General features: G+C 32.9%; 1 long non-coding RNA gene across 1 annotated transcript; it reads right to left on the bottom strand.

Moving 5' to 3' along the window:
• Nucleotides 1-2,981: 2,981 nt before the first annotated feature.
• Nucleotides 2,982-6,410, bottom strand: LOC145691625 (uncharacterized). The gene is made up of 3 exons (XR_014132439.1): nt 6,382-6,410; nt 5,106-5,235; nt 2,982-3,212 (listed from the first exon to the last, which is right to left on the bottom strand). It is a non-coding gene; the product is annotated as an uncharacterized LOC145691625 (long non-coding RNA).
• Between the last annotated feature and the right edge of the window lie 308 nt (nt 6,411-6,718).

A 6,718-nucleotide genomic window follows, 5' to 3' on the forward strand; every position in this document is an offset into this window, starting at 1 on the left:
GTGCTTTCTTGTTTTGTGCATTCTAATATGCATAGCTTGTGATCAAATATGGCGCATTATGACCAACTTCGTCTTTTCGTACTTCTGTTTTTTCTATTCTCTTTTGTTAGATTGTACCATTGATTATACACGCCATATCGTTCTACGCCTGTATGTTCTACATGACAGATTGACACTGAATATTGCACTCACTTCATATAGTACTCTTTGCAAAACATGTACTTTTCATTGCAGTTGGCAACACTGTTAACCCCACTGGTGGCCTTCATTCGTTCCCTATTGTGGCAAGTCTCTTTCTATATACATCACTTGTCAGCATTGTATTTTGCCGTGCCCCTCTTTCTTGCGGAATTTGCACTTTCCACCTTGTCCAACCTTGCTGTTTCCCGAATTTCCACCCCTTATATTTCTGGAAGCTATTGCTATGGGCAGCTAGTTTTTTGGGAATGCTCATCTCTGTTACAGTTCTCTCAATTGGCAGGGGTCACATCTTTCACTGCAACTATCATTTTCGGAAGGTTCCCTTGTAAGTGCAGTGTCTATGTAGAATACGGATAACGTATGCTCCGTACTGATTTCAGTAGTAAGCAAGAGGATTCCCTATATTTACACAATACACCGCTCTCCCGAGAACGGATTTTTCTCAGTATATTCGTTTGGCATTTATAATTACCCTTGTCATTGGAAACACTTACATACAAAGGACAAATAATTTATAATGTTTTATTTGCAATCTCTAAGGTAAAGCTGGTAATGGTAAATGATCTACCATCAAAAAAATGATCTAAACAGCATCACTAACTTTGTTGAACGCCAATATGAAATTTTAATTTTCATCTTTGATTACTGAAGAGAGAGATGTATCGGACCGGGAACTTCCCAACTTCGAAAGCATATCGAAAAGGTTTGTTTTCAATAAAGATGCACAACATAGTGGGTTATTTCCTGAGTTATCAAAAAATGAAATCACACTTTTAATTTTTCCTAAAAATTTATTCCCTTTTCCCTATTAAGTAAATTTTTTGGAACCGTTATAAGAGGTAGGATGCACTTAACCGGTTGCATGATGGGCCAGTTGGACCAATATATTAAAGAACGCATATTTTTCTATGTCATATATTAAATTTTATAAACTTCTAATCAAAAATGTAGAGATCAACATACCCTTAGCTGTAACAAGCGAATGTCAGGTTCCACCCCTCCCCCGTCTCCCGCACCAAACCATGCGTAAATGTATCTGTTTTACAACATAACTACATATTTCTTTCAGTTGAAAGAAAAATATTTGATTTAAACATTGTTCAGTACAAACACTGAAATGAAATGAAATGGACTATTTGAGTTTTACGTCGCACGCTTATGCCGGTTAGCCTAAAGGAGATGGTGATAATGAGTAATGAATTTAGTGGAATGAAGAAAGTGGGAATAAACGGGAGAACCCCGAGGAAACCCACGCACCCCGTATTTGTCCACCACAAGCACAAACACTGAATATTACATATAAGTAAAGTATACTTCCCATGTAAGGTGAATTATTTGTTTCTTTAATTTTTACTATGCCTTGTAATGTAGCTATCTTAACTATACTATTAAGCAACTGGCATAGTAACTTACCTAAATGGGAAGATAACATTACTGGCAACATTCTTATAATTTCTACCTGTCCCCTCCATGAAGCGTCGGGGAGGGAAGGGGATGGATCTGAGAGGGCGGCTTAATTTTTTCCATGCACATTTCACCCTTCATCCAGATGTTCTCGCATACCCGCACAGCCTCGAACATCGCAACCGGATTTGGATAGCTGTCTTGGGAACTAGGTGTCCGTGGACGTCTTCCTAAATCTGTGGTGCACATGCACCCATTCAAGTTTTGCTGTTGTGCTCCAGTGGTTGGGTTTTCCGGTATCCAAGTCTTTGTAAATATGAAAAGAAAGCAAAATATAGAAAAGTAAAAATAAAGTAATAAAAGCTCAGCACAAAACATCCGCACCTTTTGTTTTCTTGTTGACTGATATGATATATCTTTCTCGTTCGATAGTTTTTTTGTTATGTTTTATAAAGTTCCAATTTTTATTTTTCTGGTGCCACACGTTTCTGTCGACGGGAATGCGTTTTTTTCTTTCTCCATTCCTCGCGTCGGTCCCATGCTACTCCTACAGTGAGAGCGTGCTTATGGGATAACCACGGATGCAGTGTTAGTTCTCCTGGCATGCGCCCCAGTGTGAAGTTGCGTAGTTCCTTTTACATTTGTAAATGTGTACAGTATTTAATATCAATTTTCTTTAAAATCGAGTCCCGGTTCAGTCTCTTCTATAAAGTCCAGAACAAGCGAGAACGAGACAAACTCTGAAGTTGTAGGTAGTGAGGAAAAGACAAGTATCTAGACGCCTGTAGTCCAATATATTGTAATTAAGGGTAAATATACTGGTATTGGCAATTCTGAAACTTACCGTCCGAGTACTATTAACGGCTTGTTCCCTTTCCTCATTAGTAAGGTTATTACTTACAACTCTGAACAGGTGAAAGATATGAACAATTACGGAATGGAACTTTATTGTTGGAAACTGTCGACGAGAAGCATTCGGCAAAACTACAAAAATTATCGTCCATTGGACCAGTATGTGTCTGTAGAATTCCATTGTCTCTAAATATCACTCACGATGTGATAGCATGTTGTGAACTCCTAAATGGCACCGAGAAGGAGATAAAATTAGAATTTGGTATTCAATTATTGAAATATTCATGGCCGAAGATTTTTCACTCTGTAGAGTTTATTTGAAATATTATTTTTCTTTTATTTTATGAAAATAATCTACTTTGGATGCCATCGCTTTATTAAAACGAGAACTGGACTTTTGATAGTATTTCGTTACGAAATATCCAGTCATATTATGAAAGGAACATACATAAATTTAAAGCAACAGTGCGATTAATTGTTCGAAATCCAATGAAAGAAATATTTATAAATAGAAATTTACTGTAATTGCATTTATTTTCTCATCTACTTGTTACAAAAGAAGTAGTATATTATAATATAATTTTGACATTTTACTATCCTCTAAATAGAAACAATTTTTATGACTAGAATTTTCTAAACAAACATTTATATAGTTATAAACCGTACACAGCCATGTTCATAGTTTGCCCTTAACTTGTTTCTCTCTTGCAGTATTTTAAGTTGTCGTTTAGTTTATCCCCAGAACCATGGGAATCCTGAAACGAAAAAAAGTAACTTTAAAATACCTGTGCGAGCGTTTGAAGCATTAAGAAGACAAGGCAATTAAATACATTTTTACAATAAAATATATGTATATAGATAAAACTCTCATTTAGTGAGGTTATTTTAGAAGTAAAGAGATAGATCACGCAAATATCACGATAAAAATCACGCAAAATACAGTGCTATGTATGCTAAATTATTCATATCAGCATCAAATGAGCCTTAGGATTAATTTTTCTTTTTTACTTTAGGAATATATACTGAAGTTGTATTATTAACCAATAATGTCGTTACAACTTTACTGAATAGGTATTCACGCCAACATTACAATTCATACTTGTTTTCCCAGTTATATTTTAACTTTTAAGAAAGACAACAGTGCAATGTTATGTTGTAAAATATCCACAATCACGAATGAACAAATTGTTTCACTAGTATTTCATTGTGACTTTTCCAGAAAATAAATAGTTTTCTTCAAGAGACAGATAATTCTGACCAATAAACAAAGTTTGTGTCTCTCTGGAACAACTGAAAATTGAAGTTCACGTTCAGGTTTCGTTAAAAATATTTTACATTCAAGAACTGTAACCAAATACCAAGAAAATGTTTTTAACGAAAAGATAACGATATAATTGATGATACGAAATGAAATAATGATATAATAATGATACTAATTGATAGACCTCATTGGTCTTGGTAAAATTATATGGTTAGTGTAAATGATCAAGCGTAATTTCGAAAAAGAATTGAGGAACAACATTTATTTTGTAAACCAGTAAAGTGACATTCTACAAGAAGCAAGTCACCTATTGATATCAAACTAATTCATTGATTTATTATCAGTTTAGCGTTACTTTCAGCAGCGAGACTATATGAGTCATGAGCCTACAGCTTCATGTGGGATGCGAACACATGAGCTCCTGCTGGGAATCGAACCCGGTTTCCCACGTACGCTAACAGCTTAGCCACGAGGTAGCTATAAGGTCAAACTAGTACTGAATCATAACCTTATATGCTCTTATTAAGACACTTGAAAAATTATAGTATTTTGTAGACCTTATGAGATACAGCCAAAAATTTTAACTAATTTTTAAACTATTTTGTTTATATAATAAAAGTATTGACAAAACATGAAAAATATCTGAATTGACAAATAACATGGAATATGATGAAAACATGACATAGGGGTAAATTTTCGTGCATAGTCTTTGAGAGAAAATCGATGAAACCGAATTTTAATCCCATTAAAAATAAGTCCTTTGTTGTCAACGAATTTCATTCAAAGTTTTAGTTGCATTTGAATATTTGTTTATATTATTTATGTACTAAATATGAAAAAGACACACTGTAAAGTACCTGATGGAATCAACATGTGTACTGTCATTTCACTTCTCTTAACAGTTAACCATATACTATTAACAGCGAGACACTTTCAACAGTGACACAGATAATACTAACTCTGACTTAAATATTAATTGTAAAACTAGCAACAAGAACATGCAAATCAAATGCGTCCGAACCTAAGTTGTCAAAGGAAGAAACAATAATATATACACAGAGAACTACCTTCATTTAGTCACTAGTAACACATAAATAAATTTTAATCTTTATTTATGTGTTTAATTTTCCTTATAGCATCTAAAGACTGTATACCAATTCTTGACTACATGTCAACTTGCAATGAATTTTAATTTCTTATATTTCAGAGTTCTTTTACCAAAGGTGAAATGAAGTGAGGTGAACTTCAACAACTTCTAGAAAGCAACAATAGCGCCGACCTTCAAGAACTTCTAGGAAACAACTATCCTAGCAACAATTGCACCGGATAACAAAACCACTAGAAAACAGAAGAGGATTAATTAATTTTGTAGACAATCATGACTCACCCCACATCATGTTAGCTGTCTGCATATTCTCTCCTCTCTGTTGTTGTTGCAGAGGAATTCTTTGAGGATAAGGCATTGGCATAGGAACAGCCAATGCAACACAAACAATCAGGGCAAGGAATATGAACACCTGAAACAGGGATACAATGAAATTAATTTTAGAAAACCAGGAGTTATGGACGGTTGATACTTTTTATCTAGTCTTTACCTTTCGAATTTGCTTTGTTAATAGGTTATTTGTGTATATTTAAGGACAAATGTACTATTAACATAATGAATAAAACGAACGAAACTGTACATTGTTACCAGATATATTCTTGTATTGAATTTTGAATCAGCATTTCTACCGTAAAAGATGATACTATGAAATCATTATACGAACATATATTTTATATGGTTGTTCAGTGACTACGGCTCATGTTTTTGGTGTGCGTTCTTCCAGGTAGTGAAGAAAGGTAGTTGTTTGGTTTCCAATATAAAGAATATGTCTCGACTCATGCTCTGTACAACATGCTTAGAAGGAGTTGCATTCTAACCAAGGGATAAGTGTAACCAAATATGTCGAATAGTTGTCTTATAGACCTCTAAATTATTCTAAAAGGCTTCTACTTTTTAGAGAGTTAGGTAGCAAAAGTAGAACTGGTACTTTGATATATTTTTTGTTTTTATAATTTTCTAAATGACGTTTTTTCTTAAAATTTAATAGAAATGAATTTAATGTTGTTTATTAGTTTGAAGTTAATTAATTCCTAAATTGAAATCATTAGACATTATATTTTTTTAAAGAATGTGAGTATAAAGCTTGTAAATGTCTTTTACTCTTATTTTGATTAATAATTTGAATGTACACCCTTGTCCAAAATAAATGAAGCATATCTACAACTGTCTTTTTGTAAGAATATAATTCGATAATGATTTTGCAGGATACTTTTAATACTGATACTATGTGTTTAATCGGGCGATGTATATTTGTGGTAAATTTCATAGGAAAAGAATCATAAATACGAAAATTAGAATGAGTAAAACAAAATGTTGCTAAATGGACAAAACCATTTAATTTTCCTTTTATTGTTCTTATTTACTGCTCTTTTGATGTGAAATTTGCCACTTACATATCTTTGCCCATTATACACACACTACATGTTAACAAAATGCCAATCGAATTCGTTATCAAATTATATTCCTACAACAACATATTTATTGAAATGCGACAATAATTTTGGACATGAGTGTAGATACTATTAGTTTACTTTTTAGTTTAAGAGATTATAGTTACCTTGGAAAACATTTTCTTACGTATGTTGATCTACCTTGTAATAAGACTGTAAGTAAACTTCGGAACATAACAGAATTTATACATACGTTAAACCTTGGAAAATTAACAGTTGATCAATTTTTCGTTTATATTATCCTCTTCATTGTGCTTACCTACTAATTATATTGTTTAATATATTCATTAAAGTGAGAATATACGAAATATTCAAGGCCAATTGTAAGAAACAAACAGAAGTTTCAGGTTCAATTATCATAAATAATAAATATCATTTGTATGTTATTCCTTAGTGAATGTAACATAAACAAATATGAAATAATTTAAACTCCCTTCTGTCATA

This window comes from Thermobia domestica, chromosome 8, assembly GCF_964235325.1.
Source record: "Thermobia domestica chromosome 8, izTheDome1.hap1.1, whole genome shotgun sequence".
Taxonomy (NCBI): domain Eukaryota; kingdom Metazoa; phylum Arthropoda; class Insecta; order Zygentoma; family Lepismatidae; genus Thermobia; species Thermobia domestica.